Source organism: Castor canadensis, chromosome 15 (assembly GCF_047511655.1).
Source record: "Castor canadensis chromosome 15, mCasCan1.hap1v2, whole genome shotgun sequence".
Classification (NCBI taxonomy): Eukaryota; Metazoa; Chordata; class Mammalia; order Rodentia; family Castoridae; genus Castor; species Castor canadensis.
Genome location: NC_133400.1, coordinates 64,363,117 through 64,385,439, shown reverse-complemented (window position 1 = coordinate 64,385,439; position 22,323 = coordinate 64,363,117). Strand labels below are relative to the sequence as shown.

Sequence of the window (22,323 nt, the reverse complement as noted above, 5' to 3'; positions counted from 1 at the left end):
CTTTCTATTTCTTCTCCTTCTCCTTTGCTTTTCTTCTTCTCCTCCTCCTCCTCCTCCTCCTTCTTCTTCATGCTGAGGATTAAACTCAGGGCCTTGGTTTCTTCTTTGAGACATATCCCTCTAATCTTTTTCATTTTCTTATTTTTTTTCAGATAAGGTTTCAGACTTTTTCCCAGTTTGTCTTCATCTACCACACTCTTACCTCCACCTCCTGGGACCACATGCCCAGCTTGTTCTTTGAGATAGGATCTCTAATTTTTTCCCAGGCTAGCTTCATAGCTGGGATTGTGGATATGCTCCACCACTGCTATTTTTTTATGCCTTTTGTTATTTTGGTCTAGTTTGTTGATCTGGAAAATGCAGGGATTAAAACTGAATGTTTTACTAATTCCAAGCAGTGCTAATTTTCTTTCAAAAGAAAAAATTGTAGGAGATCAAACTATTTAATTTTGTTGGAGGTTTGTACAGCATGCTGGTTTAGCCTAAGGAGAAATAAAAACTATTAAAGAGTTGCAAACAGGGAATGACTGAGTCATTTTATGAAAACTTCATTCAGACTGACATGCAGTATTGATGTAACTGAGCATCTGAATGTGCCTCCCCTTTAGGACCCTGAGAGCCCAGCAGGACATGGAGAAGAAGATTCCATGAGACAGAGGCTATCCATAGCTTTCAGGTGATAGGGAATATTTGTTGTTTGTATTCCTTTTTGTCAGCACATTTTAAAACATTTTATTAAATGTAAAAGCTTTTGAATTAGAGAATGGCAGGAATGGATTCTGGGGATCTGACATACAATTGATTTGAGTACTGTAAGTAAAAGGTGAAGTAACAAACTGGGAAAGAAAGGAAGGCAATGGGCATTTTGGAAAGAAATGGCTTGAGAGTATAAGTTTATAAAATCAGAAGATTAGGAGGATGGGATGTTTTGTCAAATGCATTTTCTTTCTTTACTTTCCTAATATAATGATGCACCTTTTGTATTTCACATGAATTTACAAATGGTGGTTTGGGTTGGACAGGTTGGTTCAATTGTCCAAACAAGTAAAAAGAAAAGTTTACTCAGTTATCTTCTTATTTCAGGGTCTTGTATCAGCCTTTGCTCAGTTAGATTCCTGGGAAAACTCAAGTTATCTCATGATGCTTCTTCTGAAAGCCCTATAGTGGTGCTGTCTGTCTCATCATAAATAAAGATCAGTGTCCTTTGAAGGGGCTTAAAAGGTCTCCAATATCAAGCTCCTCCCATCCAGAATGAGGGTAGTGAAATGGCAAAATGATAGAAAACAGAAAGTTTTTGAGAGTGTTGAAGTAAACAGAGAGAAAACAAAAGCATGCAGTGTACTTAGCAATGAAAGTAATGTGTAAAATGGTGGATTTGGAACTGTTACTGTGTAAAAACAGAAGCCAGGAGCAGTTGACTTTTTAGAAGATGTTCTTGCTCTTTGATCAAAAAGTCTTGCAAAATGTTGGCATATATACAAGAACACTGAAAATAAAACAGAAGATCTGTTTCATCTTGAATAAACTATGGTGCATCCATATGTGGAGTCATGGGTTCCCAATTGATCCCTACACATCTCACAACAATACATTGAATTAGAATTATTTCACTTCAAGATGGGGGTTGCAACATGTAAATGCGAAGGAAGAAACCATAAAGAAACTATTGATAAAATCAAATTCTGTAAAATTAGCAAGAACAACTCAATATTTGTTTGTCAGAATCCCACAAACAAGATGGAATGTTAGAGCCAGCAGTGGGACTGTGCCTGTGTGAGTTGGCATTTGGCCTTGTGAGAAAACTCCAAAGAACTGAGACAAAGGTCTAAGGACCAGACCTTTCCTGTGTGATTTGGTATTTGGCCTTGTGAGAAAGATCCAAGGAACTTAGGCAATAGTCTCTGGACTAGCTGTCTAGAAAAATAACAGTGCTCAAGGTTCCCCAGATGGCTTCGTGTTCTTCAGATGTAAATAAGAAGGTTATGCTGACCACGTGCTTCCCCTGCTTCTGTGTTCCCATTTTAAAAGAAACATAAAAAGGTAGAGTTAATTTTAACTGTGCTTCCTTGTACTAATGTAACCTTGACATGTAATACTTGGCATGCTTTTTCTGACCAAATGCTCTCTGTGAAAAAGGAGTTTATAAAAAGCAGAAGTGATCTTCAATAAAGTGGCTATTGAGAAAGACTTGGTAGTCCCCTCATCTTTTTCAGCTCCAGTCACCCAGATCCTGCCAATAAACTGCAACAATGGAAAACTAAACACAATTTAACTTCTTTGGTATGCACAAAAATCCAATAAAAACCAATCTGGGCATGGTGTATAAATCGTGAAAATCAATAATGTTTACCAAGTTGTATGAAATCACATGACATTTTTGATCATTTAGAATGTTAGATTCTGAGATTATACCTTTGAATAAAATGATAAATGTTTAGGTAGATTAATAGTACCTTGTCTTTGTTATTACAGATAAGATAACTATGTCCTATTTTGACTTTGAGTGCCAAGGTGATTCAAATTTATCAATGTTTCCTTGCAGTAGGTCTGCTTTGGCTTGGAAATTAGGTCAGACTATTCACATATAACTTTTTTGAATATTATATCATTTGCCATTGTGATACTGATTTTTTTCAGTTTTTTCCTCTGAAAGTTCATGTGAAGTCACCTGTTTTTCTTTTTTTCCTAACAGATAAAAATAAATGTTTAAAAGCAAATGCCAAATCATGTGAAGAATGTATACAAGCAGGGCAAAATTGTGGGTGGTGCACAAATTCAGTATATAAGATTATTTGCATCCATTTTGATTATTGAGTGTTATTATTAAGTACTAGACATGAAATTTCACATAAATCCTTTTTATTGACTAATGTGTATTGGTTGTTGAACACATTGGTCACCAGACACATGTGGATATTGAGCCCTTGAAACAGGGGCTTTACAAATTGAGAACTGCTGGAGAGGATTCCAAGATGGCGGCTAGAGGGAGGAAGCAGAAAGCGAGTCTCCTATAGTGAAATCTTGGAGAGACGCTGGAGACACATTTTGCAGGCATAATCACTGCGAAGAGGCATAACTTTGACCCATCCACACCTCCAGCCTGCGCAGAGAATCTCCACTCAATGTTAAACGGAGAAACAAGGAGGGCCACGGGCTGCCAGTCGCCAGCGCCCAGACTGCTTGGGAAGATGTGGACCAGGTGACCTTCATGGTACCACAGTACTCCCACAGACAAGCCTGGGCCAGAGCAGCATAGCCCCCTGGACAGACCAACCTCCACTCGGGGAAAAAAGAGAAACTGAATAATAAGCAATAAGAGCAATAAAGACATGCAGGAAAGAGGGTGGGGCGCACTGAGCGCCGAAGATTGGGGGAAGGGAATCCTTTCCAGGACTGTAAATAAACTGTAAATAAACAAGCCGGACAGGCCGGAGAGGCTCTGGTGGGAGCAGGGGGTGGAGGGGGGGCGTGCGCCCAGCAACCAGGAGCGAGAAAGCTGGTGAGAGTGGCGGAGGGAGGAAAACTCCACAGGAGAGGAGGGAAGACCCACTTCCCATGTGAACTGTAAACAAACATGGCGGCTGGCAGCAGCAGCAGCACCGCCCAGTAATCAGGAGAAGAAAAGCTTGTGAACGTGGTAGTGGGAGGAAAACTTCACAGGAGAGAGGGGAAGACCCACCTCCCACATGAACTGTAAATAATCACGCGGGCCTGAGAACGCGGGTGCAGTGTCACCTTTCCCAGTCCTTGGAAAGGGGAAAGCTTGTAGCAGAGGCTCCTGCACAGGAGAACTAAGAACAAACAAAGCCTGTGGGGCCAGGTGAGAGCTAAGCTCACCCCTGAGATCTGCATAAACAACGCTTCTAGCAACAGCAGGCTGACAGCAGTGGGCAGGCAAGTCACAGCTTCAAATACTATTCTCAGAACTGTCTCCAGACAGATGACATACTACAGTTACTCAATGAGAATTTTATAGAGATGATACTGGATAGGGTCAACCAACATGTACAGGAGACACTCAAGAAATTCCAAGACAACAAAAATAGAGAATTTGGAAAAGCAAAAGAAGAAATAAAGGAAACCACAGAAGCACTGTATAAACACCAAAGTGAAAGAGAGAACATGATGAATAAATGGATAAATGAACTCAGGACAAAAATAGATAACATTAAAGAGGAAAACACCCAGGATATGGAAAACCTCAGAAAAAAGAATGAAACAGACTGCAAAACAAAATGGAAGTCCAATCCAGCAGAATAAAACAAACAGAAGACAGAATCTCAGAACTTGAAGATGAAATGGTAATTAAAGAAAAAACCGAAGAACTATTAATTAAACAACTCAAGACCTGTGAAAAGAAAATGCAAGAACTCACCGACTCCATCAAAAGACCAAACTTGAGAGTCATGGGCATCGAAGAAGGAGAAGAGGTGCAAGTGAAGGGAATGCATAATATATTCAACAAAATAATAATGGAAAATTTCCCAAATCTAGAGAAAGATATTCCCATACAGATGCAAGAGGCCTCCCAAGACACCAAACAGACCAGATCAAAATAGAACTACTCCATGACATATCATCATTAAAACAACAAGTTCAGAAACTAAGGAAAGAATATTGAAGGCTGTAAGAGAGAAAAAACAAGTAACATACAAAGGTAAACCCATCAAAATCAAAGCAGACTTCTCAACAGAAACATTAGAAGCAAGAAGAGCATGGGGTGAGATCTTCCGGGCACTGAATGAAAATAACTTCAACCCCAGGATACTCTACCCAGCAAAGCTATCATTCAAAATAGATGGAGCAATAAAAGTCTTCCATGATAAGCAGAAACTAAAACAATATGTGACCACAAAGCCACCACTACAAAAGATTCTTCAAGGGATTCTGCACACAGAAAGTGACACCCAACTTAATCATGAAAAGACAGGGAGCACCAAACCACAGGAAAAGAAAAAGCAAGACAGTAGAGAGTAACATCAACTTAGGTACACACAATCAAACCTTCAAACAACTAAGACAACTAAGTGACAGGAATCACCACATACCTATCAGTACTAACGCTTAATGTTAACGGACTTAATTCACCCATCAAAAGGCACCGCTTGACCAAATGGATTAAAAAGGAAGATCCAACAATTTGTGGCTTACAGAAGACCCATCTCACTGACAGGAATAAGCATAGGCTTAGGATGAAAGGCTGGAAGAAGATTTACCAAGCCAATGGCCCCCGAAAACAGGCAGGAGTAGCAATACTTATCTCTGACAAAGTAGACTTCAAACCTACATTGATCAAACAAGATAAAGAAGATCATTCCATACTAATAAAAGGGGAAATAGACCAAAAGGAAATAATAATCATCAATCTGTATGCACCCAATGTCAACACACCCAATTTCATCAAACATACCCTGAAAGACCTAAAAGCATATATAAACGCCAACACAGTGATTGTGGGAGACTTTAACACCCCATTATCATCAATAGATAGGTCATCCAAACAAAAACTCAATAAAGAAATCCAAGATCTAAAATATGCAATAGATCAAATGGACCTAGTTGATGTCTACAGAACATTTCATCCAACCTCTACACAATATACATTCTTCTCAGCAGCCCATGGAACCTTCTCCAAAATAGATCATATCCTAGGGCACTAAGCAAGCCTCAGCACATATAAGAAAATAGAAATTATACCATGCATACTATCTGATCACAATGCAGTAAAAGTAGAACTCAACAACAAAAGTAAACAAAAAACATGCAAACAGCTGGAAACTAAATAACTCATTACTTAATGAAGAATGGATCATCAATGAAATAAAAGAGGAAATTAAAAAGTTCCTGGAAGTCAATGAAAATGAAAACACAACCTACTGGAACCTATGGGACACAGCTAAGGCAGTCTTGAGAGGAAAGTTTATAGCCATGAGTGCATATATTAAAAAGATTGAAAGATCCCAAATCAATGACCTAATGATACATCTCAAACTCCTAGAAAAACAAGAACAAGCAAATCCCAAAATAAATAGAAGGAGAGAAATAATAAAAATAGGAGCTGAAATCAATGAAATAGAAACCCAAAAAACCATACAAAGATTTAATGAAACAAAAAGTTGGTTCTTTGGAAAAGTAAAGAAGATCGATAGACCCCTGGCAAACCTGACTAAAATGAGGAGAGAAAAAAACCAAATTAGTAGAATCAGGAATGCAAAAGTGGAGATAACAACAAACACCATGGAAGTCCAGGAAATCATCAGAGACTACTTCAAGAACCTATATTCAAATAAACTTGAAAATCTTAAAGAAATGGACAGATTTCTAGATACATATGATCATCCAAACCTGAACCAAGAGGAAATTAATCACCTGAATAGACCTATAACACAAAATGAAATTGAAGCAGCAATCAAGAATCTCCCCAAAAAGAAAAGTCCAGGACCTGATGGATTCTCTGCTGAATTCTATCAGACCTTTAAAGAAGAACTGATACCAACCCTCCTTAAACTGTTCCATGAAATAGAAAGGGAAAGAAAACTGACAAACACATTTTATGAAGCCAGTAGTACACTTATCCCAAAACCAGGCAAAGACACCTCCAAAAAGGAGAACTATAGGCCAATCTCCTTAATGAACATTGATGCAAAAATCCTCAACAAAATAATGGCAAACCAAATTCAACAACACATTAAAAAGATTATTCACCATGACCAAGTTGGCTTCATCCCAGGGATGCAGGGGTGGTTCAACATACGAAAATCAATAAATGTAATAAACCACTTTAACAGAAGCAAAGACAAAAACCACTTGATCATCTCAATGATGCAGAAAAAGCCTTTGATAAGATCCAACATCATTTCATGATAAAAGCTCTAAGAAAACTAGGAATAGAAGGAAAGTACCTCAACATTATAAAAGCTATATATGACAAACCTACAGCCAGCATTATACTTAATGGAGAAAAACTGAAACCATTCCCTCTAAAATCAGGAACCAGACAAGGATGCCCACTATCTCCACTTCTATTCAACACAGTACTGGAATTCCTAGCCAGAGCAATTAGGCAAGAAGAAGGAATAAAAGGAATACAAATAGGTAAAGAAACTGTCAAAATATCCCTATTTGCAGATGACATGGTTCTATACCTTAAAGACCCAAAAAACTCTACTCAGAAGCATCTAGACATCATCAATAGCTATAGCAAGGTAGCAGGATATAAAATCAACATAGAAAAATCATTAGCATTTCTATACACTAACAATGAGCAAACTGAAAAAGAATGTATGAAAACAATTCCATTTACAACAGCCTCAAAAAAATCAAATACCTAGGTGTAAACCTAACAAAAGATGTGAAAGACCTCTACAAGGAAAACTATACAGTTCTGAAGAAAGAGATTGAGGAAGACTATAGAAAGTGGAGAGATCTCCCATGCTCATGGATTGGTAGAATCAACATAGTAAAAATGTCGATACTCCCCAAAGTAATCTACATGTTTAATGCAATTCCCATCAAAATTACAAAGACATTCATTAAAGAGATTGAAAAATCTACTGTGAAATTTATATGGAAACACAAGAGGCCACTAATAGCCAAGGCAATACTCAGTCAAAAGAACAATGCAGGAGGTATCACAATACCTGACTTCAAACTATATTACAAAGCAATAGCAATAAAAACAGTATGGTACTGGCACAAAAACAGACATGAAGACCAGTGGAACAGAATAGAGGACCCAGATATGAAGCCACACAACTATAACCAACTTGTCTTTGACAAAGGTGCTAAAAATATACGATGGAGAAATAGCAGCCTCTTCAACAAAAACTGCTGGGAAAACTGGTTAGCAGTCTGCCAAAAACTGAAACTAGATCCATGTATATCACCCTATACCAAGATTGACTCAAAATGGATCAAGGATCTTAATATCAGACCACAAACTCTAAAGTTGATACAGGAAAGAGTAGGAAATACTCTGGAGTTAGTAGGTATAGGTAAGAACTTTCTCAACGAAACCCCAGCAGCACAGCAACTAAGAGATAGCTTAGATAAATGACACTTCATAAAGCTAAAAAGCTTCTGTTCATCAAAAGAAATGGTCTCTAAACTGAAGAGAACACCCACAGAGTGGGAGAAAATATTTTCCAACTATACAGCAAAGGACTGATAACCAGAATATATAGGGAACTTAAAAAACTACATTCTCCCAAAACTAATGAACCAATAAAGAAATGGGCAAGTGAACTAAACAGAACTTTCTCAAAAGAAGAAATTCAAATGGCCAAAAAACACATGAAAAAATGCTTACCATCTCTAGCCATAAAGGAAATGCAAATTAAAACCACACTAAGATTCCACCTCACCCCTGTTAGAATAGCCATCATCAGCAACACCAGCAACACCCTGGCAACAATGGGTGTTGGTCAGGATGCGGGGAAAAAGGAACCCTCTTACACTGTTGGTGGGAATGTAAACTAGTACAATCACTCTGGAAAAAAATTTGGAGGCTACTTAAAAAGCTAGACATCGATCTACCATTTGATCCAGCAATACCACTCTTGGGGATATACCCAAAAGACTGTGACACAGGTTACTCCAGAGGCACCTGCACACCTATGTTTAATACGGCACTATTCACAATAGCCAAGTTATGGAAACAGCCAAGATGCCCCAGCACTGACGAATGGATTAAGAAAATGTGGTATCTATACACAATGGAATTTTATGCAGCCATGAAGAACAACGAAATGTTATCATTTGCTGGTAAATGGTTGGAATTGGAGAACATCATTCTGAGTGAGGTTAGCCTGGCCCAAAAGACCAAAAATCATATGTTCTCCCTCATATGTGGACATTAGATCAAGGGCAAACACAACAATGGGATTGGACTTTGAGCACATGATAAAAGCGAGAGCACACAAGGGAGGGTTGAAGATAGGTAAGACACCTAAAAAACTAGCTAGCATTTGTTGCCCTTAATGCAGAGAAACTAAACAGATACCTTAAAAGCAACTGAGGCCAATAGGAAAAGGAGAACAGGAACTAGAGAAAAGGTGAGATCAAAAAGAATTAACCTAGAAGGTAACACACACGCACAGGAAATCAATGTGAGCCAATGCCCTGTATAGCTATCCTTATCTCAACCAACAAAAACCCTTGTTCCTTCCTATTATTGCTTATACTCTCTCTATAACAAAATTAAAAATAAGGGCAAAATAGTTCCTGCTGGGTATTGAGGGGGTGGGGGGGAGAGTGAGGGGGCGGAGTGGGTGGTAAGGGAGGGGGTGGTTGCATGGGGGAGAAATGACCCAAGCCTTGTATGCACATATGAATAGTAAAAGAAAACAAAAACTTCTACCTTGCTGAAGATGGTACCTTACTAAAATTTCAATGAGTGAGTATTTGAATGAATACATCAGAGCAGGATGTGAGGAGTCAATTTGTGGTCATAAAATTAATAAACAAAATGCATAACTTATACTAGAAATCAAAAGGTTTATTATCTTCACCCAGGATTTTTGACCCAAATCGCAAGTGTCTAAATGTAGATGTAAATGTTCATATGTCAGAAATGGTGGCTAGTTTCACCATTGAAAAACAAAATAACAGGTTTTTATTTCAGAGTTTTTCTAATGACATTTTCTGTTCTCCTAAAATGGTATACCAGGGTTAAATTAGCTACAGTGGAGAGAATATGTGGTGTGGGTTTTTCTGAGGCAAGGCTTATCTAATGAAAGGTCTTCATTTTCTTCTGGAAAATAAGGATAGCTTCTTCATATGTGTTGTTTCAAGTAGAATTTAATAAACTTTAATGAAGCAGTTTTGCCTACAAGGTTAATAAGTGGTAGCTGCTTTTATCAACATCTATTTTATGGGGCCATAGTTTATGTGTAGTTGAAAGCTATCCAATTCAACTGTTGTTTAAATAATTTAGCCTTTGAAGCTTGGGGCACAATTCCTTAATTAATTAAGGTTATTTGGAATATGCTTAGTAAAACATTATTTTTTGGATAAAATAATAAATCCAAATATTATTATTTGGATTTATGATCTTAAAGTTTTCTTCATTGGCTAATATTTGAAATAAATAGTATAGCAGATCTTGTGCTTTTATGGTATAATAAGTGAAAATAGTACAGTTTTGACCTACTCTTTCCTTCGCTTTCTTTCTCTTCCAGTTGTTTCTGCATTGATGCTCATAAATGCTCTTATGACTGTTGTATTTGCCTTAGAAAATAATTTACAAAAGCTATGTTGTGTTCTTTAATATCTGCAGTCACATCACACACCATGGAATTGATAATACACAGTGGAATAGGTCACATCATTCGTTTTTTGGGTGTATGCTCACATTTCATGAAACACTTTTGTTCAGCATCTTTACACATATAAAAGCAGCATTTTGTCTTTACTAATGTACTTCTCTGTCAGATAAAAATGTTTATTTTCATCTAAGTTATTTGAAGTAAAGCACATTTTGACTTTATGTCATTATTGGAAATTTATTCCCAGGCTGCAAGTATATATTTGTATATCTTTAGGATTTTAAAAATTTTCAAGATAAAATTTTAAAATCTTCTTTACAATAACAAATACTTAAAATATTTTGACACTTTTGAGAATAATTACAATTTGTTCCATTTCTTTGTCTTTATTTGAAAAATGCCACCATTATTTGAGATGTATTTAGGCTGATATGCTTTATCTAGATGCTGGGCTGTTAAAAATACTATGAAAGGAGAGAGTATTATGTAATACAAAAGACGTGGGAAAGACTGTTATATGGGAAAATTTTTTTAAAATATCATTTGATGTTTGGGCATTTATATTACTAATGGCTGTTAACCTTGCTTAACAAGTAATTTCAGTGAAGAAATATAGTTAATGCTTAGGTACTCTGACAACAAACATGGAACATTAAAAATATGTACACTTAGGGCAGTCCCGGGAAAGGTACTACTTTCTTTGAATTGATTTTGCTTAATTTATACCAAAAGCACTTATTATGATTTTATGAATAGAATATTTTGTTTAAAAGCCATAAATTAAGTACATTAGGATTAATTTGATTTTTGTAAATTATGTATTTACAATTATGATTATGTAAAAATGGACTGGCTATTGCACCAATATTGACCAATATTTTATATGTCATTTAAACATTTTTTCAATAAGGAATGCCTACTTCTGCATAATGTGATGATTTAGAAGCATTAAAAAAAGAAGGGTTGCCATCCAGAAGACATGGAAAATCCCCGAACCTCCAAAAATATAAAGAAATATAAAAATGTCACCAACCGCAGCAAGGGAACAGCAGAGAAGCACTAGCCAGAGGACACTACTCAGATCCAACCACAGCAGTTGGTTGTGCAATTATGATCAGGTATAGAAATACACCTCCAGCCTCATATTTGAGTTTTTGGCACCACCTTTATGCAAGCTTTTTACTCAGCTTTCATAGAGGACTTATTTTCATTTTTGTTCTGGCAATCCAAAGATGCAGTATAGATTCAATTTTGGAAAGGTTTTGCAGACATAACAATTTGTAAATCATACCTGGAATAATATCAAATGTTGGTCAGAAGGCAATTTTCTTAAAGTTAGGAGGTATTATTTAGATTTGAGTACAATAAGTTTTTAAAATAATAGTGTCCATCTTGTGCTATAATTTCATAATACAAAATAGTATTTTAACATATTTGCTTCTTTTGTATTAGCTTGGTGCTTTTAAGTAATAGCTGTTTAAGTACCTGTGGTAGTCCACATCTGAAAATAAAGAAATAGTCCCTCTCGTTGTCTTTCTTGCTTGCATCATTTCTCTCCTGGGGAATGGTGTTTGCTCCCTGTCAATCTACTCTTCAGCCTGTGCGGTCAGGTCTTCACTTCTACACCTGCTCCAGCACAGTGCCACCGTCACCTTGGACCCCAGGTCTACAGCATCCTGTCTGCACCATTAATTTCAGAATTTAGTTACCTACATTTATTATTATTAAATTTTAATATTTTATTATTGGAGTATTGATGTTTGAACTTAGAGCCTTACATTGCTAGACAGGCACTACCACTTAAGCCACTCCTGAGCTCTTGTTTTATTATTTTTAAAGCTTCTGACTCAGGTGATGCTTTGAGCTTCCAAAGATGCTTTTGGCTCCTATGGCATCACTCCTAGTTGATCTTCTCATTGCTTACCATTGCTCTCCAGCTTACTTTTTGTGTCTTTGCTTTCTCCTTCATTCCTTCAGATCACATAAAAGTTGGTTTTCCTTCATGTATTTGAAAACCATTTGCTGCAACCACAGACTTCTGTTGAGCTCAGTACCTGTTTCTCTAGCTGCTTACTAGAAATCCATACGGAGAAAATCTTCATATTAAAATTAATAATTTTTCATCCAAATTTCATTTCCTCCTATATTTCCTAAGATTTTTGTTTTGTTATGTTTGTTTTGTTTTAAAATGCTGGAAATCTAACCCAAGACCTTGTGTGTGCTGGTAGTGCTGTACCCTTGAACTACAACCCTAGACCCTGTATTTTCTAAGTGAATCACATTTAACATCTCTTTTATCTTTCCTCTTCTCCTTCCTCATTGTTTCAGTTCAGAGTTTCATTTTCTCTTTGTTTTGTTCCTATAGTTTCATTACTAATCTCTTATTTTTTAAAAAGTTTTTTTGCCACATTTTCTTAAATTAAAGTAAGATTTAGTTATTCGCTTGTATATTGCAGTGCTGCATTACACAAAGAACAAATTTCTCACATGAAATTTAATATGTGAACTGTCAGTTGTGCCCTATGACGTGCCCAGACTTTCCTTCCCTAGTCAATTCAAGCTGTTTTATGTATTTGTTTACCTGTCTCATAGTTATCAATTTGTTAGTGTTTCCATTACTGTAACAACTACTGGAAATTATTTTATAAAGAGAAAAGTTTTAGTCTGGCTCATAGTTTCAGAAGTTTCAGTCCATGATTCAGTGGCTCCTATTCTTTGGGCTTGTGACTGGTGGCACATCGTGGTGGTAGCACTTGGTAGAACACACTATTCACTTCACGTTTAGGAGGTAGGAAGGAAGGAGAGTCTTTCTCTCTCTCTCTCTCTCTTTCTCTGTCTCTCTCTCTTTCACCCGTAGACATTTCCCTTGACATAAATCCTCCCTCTAGGTAACACCTCTTAAAAAATTCCTATCAATAGTGCCAACCTAGAGATCCAGGCTTTAATATGGACACCTTTGTGACACATTCCAGATCCAAACTAGAGCAAAATTGATTGTTTTGAGCACTTTAGTTGAGGATATTTTCTTTTTCATCTTTGGTGAAAGGCCTGGTGTTACAAGTTTTGGGTGAATGAAATTGAGGGCATACCAATAGAGTTACTTATAGAATCTTCAGGTTTTGTAAAAATTGTACACTTAGTTTATTTCATTTTATACTGTTTACTGTGTAAATTGTATCCATTTGTTTTTTCTCATCTTCTTTTGACTGCTGGCAAGCTAATTTCATTTTCTAATCTCTGTTTAATTAGGGGAGCCACAGACATTTACTTTAAGATTCATGAGAGCCAAAGATTAACCCATTGATCTTTGCTACCTTATGGACCCCTCATATTCAATGAAAGATGATCTGGAGAATAGAAAATGTCGTGGAAGTGATCTGATGAATGAAATGAGGAGGATTACTTCAAATTTCTGGATCAGTATGAGAGTTTGAAAAATTAATAATTTTCTTATGTATAACACTTCTCAAAGTCCTTTTGTGTTCTCCTTCTTCGTTCTTTACTACATATTTGTGAGATAAATAGGATAGTTTTCAGTCTTTTTCTGAGAGGAAGCTGATATTCCTGAAATCCATCTAATACTTTTTGTCACTCCTTTCCCTCAGTCAATGTGTACTGCATGTAATTGTAATTTGACACAAATTTTGCCTCTTGGATAATGAAATGCCTGATTGCTTTTCCAATCATCTCTTAGTTTATTTTATAAATCTGTCAAGTACCCCAGATTCTATTTCATTACTAATTATTATTTCATTACAAATTAGTTTTAGACATTCAGTTCATAGCAACTTATGTGATAACATACTTTTTAAAAAAATAAATCTTTGTGCATTCATCTGACCATGTGCATTTTTTCTTGTCAGGTTTTGGGTCATTTGCACAAAAAATTGTGATGCCTTATTTTAATACAACACCAGCACAGCTCAGGAACCCTTGCACAAGTGAAGAGAACTGCACCTGCCCATTCAACTTCAAAAATGTGCTCAGTCTTACCGATAAAGAAGAAATCTTTAATGAACTTATTGGCAAACAGCCCATATCTGGGAACTTGGATTCTCCAGAAGGTGGATTTGATGTGATCATGGAGGCTGCTGTTTGCAGAGTAAGTGCATTTATTTTCCACAAGTGTCTATTTTATTATTTTTGTGGATTTTAAGTGCAGTTTTACCATAAGTTACTAAAACCATGACCTCAATTACCATTTCATTAGATTGTCTCTGAGAAGTGCATGGACTAACTGTAAGTGTTTTTTTGGAAAGTTTCATCATTATGTCCCTGATTAACCTGGGCAGCTACTTCTTTTCATACACTTTTATGAGTCGGCATGCTGACCATTTGAAACAGTGTACTACTTAATAGTACCTTCACTGGTGTTCCTGGTGTTTGGAAGAGGCTCAGATATCCTAACTTCTGGCTTTGTATAGGAGATGGAACTGATGTTGTATGATGTATCAGCGGGAACCTTGACACTGCTTTCATGGAATACTGCCTCACACTGTTTTCTTTTGCTCAGTTTTCTTCCACTCATTATCTTTGAGAGACGTCTTTCTTCTGTGTCTTGGTAACTCAAAAAGAAGGAAATTTTTGAGCTGGTGGAGTGACTGAGGTTAGACTGCCTGCCTAGCAAGAGTGAGTCCTGAGTTCAAACCTAATACCACACAAAAAATGAAGGAACTTTTAAAGCCCTAATTTATAAGCTGTATAACAACATACAGAAAAGCAATAAAGCATTTGTAGTTTTAAATTGCAAGATTTTCAGTGGTAACAAGTTCATCTTTATTGGAACAGTGATTCACATTCTATGACCCAGGTACCCTCTGAGTATTTTGAAAGTAGAAGAAGTTTCTCTCTCTGTCTCTCTTTTTCTCCTTGATAAGGTCCTAACTGATATCCAATATAATAAGTGAAGCAGTATAGTAGGTAAAATGTGTGGTAATAAACAACTTTCCCACTCTCCCTGATTCAAGGTAGTTACTTAGCATCTCTAGGAAATGTTTTCTTTTATTTTTAAAAGGAGAGTAACAGTGTGGTATAGAACATGGGGCTACCGTGAAGTTCCAATGCGGTGATCTGTGAAAAGTGTCAACATGAACTCAGCAAATATTAACTACTATCTTGTTAGTTCTTATTTTTCATTAGGGTGATTGCAGTTTAAAGTTTAGTCTCAGCTTTTAAGCTGAAGAGAGTAGTCTTTGAGGTAGTACCTAGTACTGTGTAGTACCTGGTACCTCTTTTCTTTCTGGCCAGTTTTTTGTGATCACTGTGAGGAGGGCATTCTCGGGGCTGCCTCTCTCTGTGCCTTATTCTTTGGGATCACACTGACTCTAGCACCCACGGTTATGGCTATCCTTCTGAATTTGTCATGCTTTGCTTCGCTAGTGGGAAGAGAGACTGATATTCTGCTTTTGGAAAATGATTGCCATTAATAAATCTAATATCTGCCTTCAAGGAATTTAGACTTTTCTGGGAAGGACAGTATGGGATTTGAACTCTTGCTAGGCAGGTGCTCTACTACTTGAGCCATGCCCTAGCCCAGAATTAGTTGTAAGAGGACAGGTGGATTAGGGCAATTTAAATTTAGACAAATATAATCACAAAACAGAGAAATGAGGATTTCTCTGTTTAAATTCTTTGTTGAATAAATGGAGAATAAATTACACATGAAAAATTCAAAGTGCTGACTGGTGAGTTCAAATGGGTGGATTTATGTGGACAAGTCCTGCGGCAATTTTTTCTATAGTTATGAAAAGGAAGGCTTATTATGGAAGGCTGATAATGGAGGCAGATGGAGTATAAGAGAGGGCAAGTGTGTATGGCAAGAGGATGGAACAGGACCCCACAGCAGAGTAAAGAATATGGTGCAGAGATACTTTTATTCATGTAGCAGGTACTCCTGAAACCTCTACCAAGAGACAGGCACTGTGCTAGCTCCTTTGAGTGAAATCAAGAAACGGTTTCTAAAAAGAGCTGAGTTGTCCATATGGACAACTAGGAAGAAGTTGCTGATCAGTGATGTGGAGGAGTTTCTCTCAACAGATTATTTTTAGAATTGTGGGAAGACAAGAGAGAACAGAATTAGGTAAAAATATAATGGTAGCTTGCATGGTTTCTGTTGAGTTATTGTGAGTAGCATTTTTAAATTGAAATCTCTTCCTTTTCAAGTCACATTGAAATTGTGACTTGAAATTGCCTGGAGGAGTGTCACATGGTTGCTGGTGTTTTCCACAGATGTGGGTTTCACTTTGCTGGAGATGGGAAACTTGGCAGCATTGTTTTGCCAAATGATGGACAGTGTCACCTGGAACACAATGTATACACAATGAGCCATTATTATGTAAGCGCTTAAGTCCTAACCTAGCAGATGGGTTAATGTTGTTTTAGTGTCTGATGTTAACAGTATTGTGGGTAACTGGCTTGTGGGTTGTGGAAAGTCAAGGGTTTGTTATTTGGTAAGTATAGACCATGATCTAATGTCCTAGCAATTATTGCTGTTGGCGAAGATGTGTGCTGTGCTTGCTCCTTGCAATCATTCAAGGGTGAAGGGTGAAAGGACTGGATGAGACAAATAAACAAATTATCTAGGGTTACCCTCTTGCACTGCATTCCTCCTACTTATGCTTCCTACATAGCTGGAATTATAGGTATATACCACCATGCTTGGCTTCTCTGCTGAGGTGGAATCTCCAACTTTTTGCCTTGGTTGGCCTCCAATCACAATCCTCCTAAGATGGGATTACAGGCATGAATCAACATGCCCATCCCTAATCTTGTTCTTTTTCTTAAGTGATAGATAATAGATCCTTTAATAATGAACAGTCCTATAATTATGTGTCTTACCATTTAATGTACATAGACTATCTTACTATTTAAGACCATTTGAATATGGAAGTTCGTATACATGAATAAAAGTAGAAGATTAGAGACCCCAAAATACACTATCCTCCACAGCAATTATTTGCATTTTTTATAATTTGGAAGCAGTCTTGTCTAAGAAATCCAGTTACATATGCAAATCATTACTGTTTTCATAAAGTATGGTAAAATTCACATACTGTAATCCTAGCACTCAGGATGTGGAGGCAGGAGAATCACAAGTTCAAGACCACCCTGGGCTATGTAGTAAACCCCTGTCTCAATAATACATAACCAAACCAAAGATCAGAATACATTAGAAGGGTGCTTTACATGCTAAACAGTATTACTTCATTTCATAGGATTGTCCTTCCATTATTTACCTTGCTCAGAGGCTCAGTGAAAATAACACACAGATCATTTTTGCAGTTACTGGAAAATTTCAGCCCATTTATAAGATAAATATATGTGAGATAAAAGAAACAAAGTTCTAGATCTTTTTTGTTTAGTCCTTTGAGGCAAAATTACATGTCTGTATTGAATAAGAAATGGCAGTGGGTAGGCAGACTGAATTTTATAAAGTGATTTATGTTCATTTTTATTCATATGCTGTTAAACTAGTTTTCTTTCTACTGATTTGATTCCTAAAGTTCTTTAGGAAATACTTAAAGATAAATGCTACTTGCTCAGTGAATTGGTTAAATAAACATTTATGTTATTCTTATTTTATCTTTTCATTATAGGAAATGAAAAGTTTGATCCCTAATTCAGCAGTGGGGAAACTTAATTGGACATTCTAGCAATGTAATTCAGCTGATCATTGATGCATACAATGTGAGTACATTTAAGTAAGATCAATTTTGGAGAAGACATTGCTCAAAGAAAGTAAAACTTCCTTCACACACAGTTAGCAAGACTAGAGGGCACTCTCTATCTGGAGGAAGAACTTTATGTTGTCTCATAAAATCATGGCCTAGGCAAAGAAAAAGTATGCTGAAAGCATGTGTAGAAGATTCTGAACATCTCTCCATATGTCTCTAAACAAAGTTATCCTTTTTGGAGCAGGTGTAGAATATAAGTTTCATTTAGATAGACAGGATTCTCCTGGTCTTCTTTTAATTCCCTTTGTAGATCCATCTATTTTGATGAAGAGTTTTACTGGACAAGCTTTTTTGCCTTTTCTTCGTTGCAATATATTCAGGGAATAGAATTTTGCTTATTTAAAAAATATTTATAGAATTTTTTTTCTAACACATGAAAGTGAGTTGAAACTAAAAGAAATTGTCTTCCCTTTCTAGAGTTAATTCAGTAATGTTTAATGAGTATCATTAAACATTGGATAATAAGTGTTTTAAATAAATTCGGGCATGTATAATATTATGGTAACTATTGTGCCATGGGTTTTGGAAATGATCAAATGTTTGGAAAGACCCATGACAGAGAGGGATTTTGCAAATGTTTCCACAATTCCAGTTGTTCATCATCTTTCCATAGTTGCTTGCCATTGCAACCTCCTCTGTTCGTCCTTAGATATCTCATATTTTAAGTAGGGGCTCTCTTTGTTTTTCTGGGATCTTGGAGGGCAGTATTGACAGATCTGAGGCCTCCTGCATTCTAAGCAAGTGCGACTGAGCTCCACTCCAGTCCATTAGAATTTACCAGGGTTTTTCTTTCCAAAACTATAGTGGTTCTAAGCAAATTTGTTCTTAGACCTTAGAGTAGATCATTTTCTATGCTCCCTAGTTAGCTGAAATGGGAAGCGCCAGAGGACAGCCATTGCCAGTTGGGAAGGAAACCATCTGTTCTGAGGAAGCCTCCTACTTAAGGTCAGGTCTCTGCACTGTTTTAATTGAAAAATTTACAAGGAAATGCTCCTTACCTTGTGTATGTTATTTTGAAGATTGGACTCTTATTAGTTAATCTGTGACTCTGGGTTTTCTCATCACTAAGGTGTATTGGAGTGCAAAATATTTTTTTGCAATATTTTATGCATTCAGATGACATTTTATTTGACTTCCTTATCATGATTAGTGTCCTGCCTCTTGTATTAGCATATATTAATTGTACAAAGGGGTTTCATTGTGATATTTCCATACCTGCATACAGTGTACCTTGATCAAATTTACCCCCTCTTATATGCTTTTCTAAACAAACTTTAATGGATTTCATTATTTTATTTTCCTACATGTGTTCCCTCACCCAAACAGTCCATTTTACACTTGTGTTGTGATTCAGTCTTTCTTTTAGTCCCTTTCCTCAGAAGTCATTTTGGAAAACAGCAAATTGCCAGAAGGTGTAACAGTAAATACCAATCGTACTATAAGAATGGGATAAATGAGACAGGAGAAAATGGAAGAAAGTTTTGCAATCTCTCCACTGGAGATGAGGTATGGTGTATAAGCATTTTCTGTAGAAAAGAAAAAAATATTGCTTATTTATAAGCAAATTCGTGTTTTAAAAAGTTTTATCTTTATGAAATATTTTTTCATTACTACATTGTTAATTTCATCTAGGTTTTTTTTCTTTAAGGTTCAATTTGAAATTAGCATAACTTCAAAAAATGTCAAATAAGAATTCTGAAACCATTGAAATTAAGCCTCTGGGCCTCACCAAAGTGGAGATTATTCTTCAGTTCATCTGTGAATGTAAATACCAAAGCACAGACATTCCTGAAAGCCCCGTGTGTTATGTAGGAAATGGAAATTTGAGTGTGGAACTTACAGGTAAGCTGAGAGCTGTGGAAGAACAACAGAGAGCTGTGCTGCTTTGAAAGTTATAATCACACTGTGTCTTGAGACTCAAGTAGAAAATCTCAGTGTGGGACAAATCCTTTGTTCCACCAACTATTGTTCAACATAGGATCATTTTGAAGATCTTTTCTGACTATTTCTCTTAAGAAAAACAGTTTTCTAACATATGTAAGTAGTATGTTCACACTGTTAAGATAGTATTTGGAGGGCTGGTGGAGTAGCTCAAGTGGTAGAGCCCCTACCTAGGAAGCCTAGCAAGCGTGAGGCCCCAAGTTCAAGCCCCAGTACTGCCAAAAAAGAGAAAATTTGGGTTTTTTATGATAGTGTTCTCAGTTTTTAGGGCAAAATAAGACTGTGTGAAATATGTTTATAAGAAAATGTTTTGGAAAAGTATATCAAATTGGTAATGGTGACTTTTTCTGAGAAGTAGTATCAGGAAGCAAAAAATAATGCTTATATTGTACTGCATTAATTTTGTATCACTGAAATAATACCATAAAATTAGTTAACTGTAAAATTAAAAAGAAAGTGTTACTTTCTGAATGTAGACTCTACTAACGTTTGTTTTAAGTACTTTCACGCTGATGTTACTTTTTAAATGAAAACTGAGTACTTCATGCTCTTTTTTGATTGTTGTTTTGTTTTTGGTTGACACCCACCAATGTATTCTGAGCAGAGCTTTCATTCAAATGATGGAACAGGACATTTTTAATCTAAATGTCAGCCCCAAATGACTATGCTTACAAGGATTATTTGCCATAAGAAAAATCCATGGTAGACATTGCTCACCATAAATTAATTGCCTATGTAAGTGGAAATTTAAATGTTCCAGTTTTATTTCCATATTATAAAAATCAAACTTGTCTTGAAGATCTACTTTGAGTAATGTGTCTAACCAAGAAGACTATCATCAAAATTCTTCACCTTTCTTCCCTTTATCTACAGAATGCAGAATCAGTGCATACACAAGCATTAGGTGTTCTAAAAATATAAAGGGTTTCAGCAGAGTCTGCCAGTCAGGATAAATTTATTTTTAAATAAAGTGTTAGTAATATTTTCAGTGAATTTCTCTGTTTTTTCAATTTTGGGGGTTGTTTCTACCTTTCATGTTAATGGTTGGGGTATTGCTTGAGACTTAGAGGTAGTGCACTTATAACATCAAACTAATAGCATTTCATTTGAAAATATGTCTTAACATTCTCCTTAAAAATAACTTTATTTTGTTTTAGGCAAATTTTTGTCCTCTTCACTTTGTCAAAATGACTACTTTCTGAAGATAGTTTTCCCTTAGACCCTTACATGTTCCATAAGAACTTGAATGGCTCTCAGGCTTGTGTGTTTTTCCTGGTGCACAGGAGTTATTTTCACATACATGTCTGTGGCAAGAACATTCCCTGATTTATGGTTAATTGAAGAGATTATTCAATTTTGTATCCTCTTCATGGCTTGGTGTTATTAAGTTATTTTTATTTTATGTGATTGCAATTTGGAATCTTTCTCTGGTGCAATAATGGATGAGTTGGGAGACATTGTGAATGTAGCACAGATGAAGTTGACAGTGAAGAAATGGATGCTTACTGCAAGAAAGAAAACAGTTCAGAAATCTATAGTAATGACAGATTGTGTGTGTGTACAGTATGTTTGTAGAAAGAGCAATAATACAACTGAAATTTCTTCTGGCAAATTCTGAGAGTGCTATAATTTCAACTGTGATAAATCCAATCGCTTAATTTGTGGAGGTGAGAAAATCATCAGAAATGGTCATAGAATATGATCCATGTTAGTTTGTTGCAACATCTTAAAAGTAGTCACTGAACCAGTAGTAAAGGGACAGCATGTGGGGCCAGTCCATCCTTTGTTAAACTTTTTTTCATTGTTGTTGCTTGTTTTTACTTTTAAATCAATACTGTGACTTTATTTTTTTATAAATGATATTTTTATTTGCAGGAAATGGTGTTTGCAGGTGTCACGTGTGTGAGTGCTACCCCATCTACACTGGCAGTGCGTCTGACTGCTCTTTGGATACTAGTCCATGCATGGTATCAATTGGACAGATCTGCAATGGCCAGGGCACCTGTGAGTGAGGTGTCCATAAGTGTACAGACCGGAAGTTTCAAGGGCGTGCTTGTGACACGTGTCAGACTTCCTTGGTGTCTGTGTTGAACACAAGTAAGCTCCTAATTGTTTGAAATATTATTTACTGTCTGCTGACCTAAGTATGTATCACAGTCATCACTAGACCCAGCACACATGCTAGTGTATAATACTATAAATAAAAACAAAAGTCCACTTTTTTTGTTCTTACACATTCTTACTTATTAAGTAGTGTATGCCATCTGAGACTTGTACTTTGAGTTTGATATGAAATTGGGGCTTGCTATATAATTAAATTTATGTAGTTACCTTTGTTATATTGACATTGCTATCTTTTTTGTGTGGGAAAAGGGAGCTGGGAA

At 36.4% G+C, this 22,323-nt stretch overlaps 1 pseudogene; it reads left to right on the top strand.

Annotated features, from left to right (window-relative positions):
- The first annotated feature begins 13,582 nt into the window (after nt 1-13,582).
- On the top strand, nt 13,583-22,040 carry LOC109702531 (integrin beta-1-like; annotated as a pseudogene).
- The last annotated feature ends 283 nt before the right edge of the window (nt 22,041-22,323 follow it).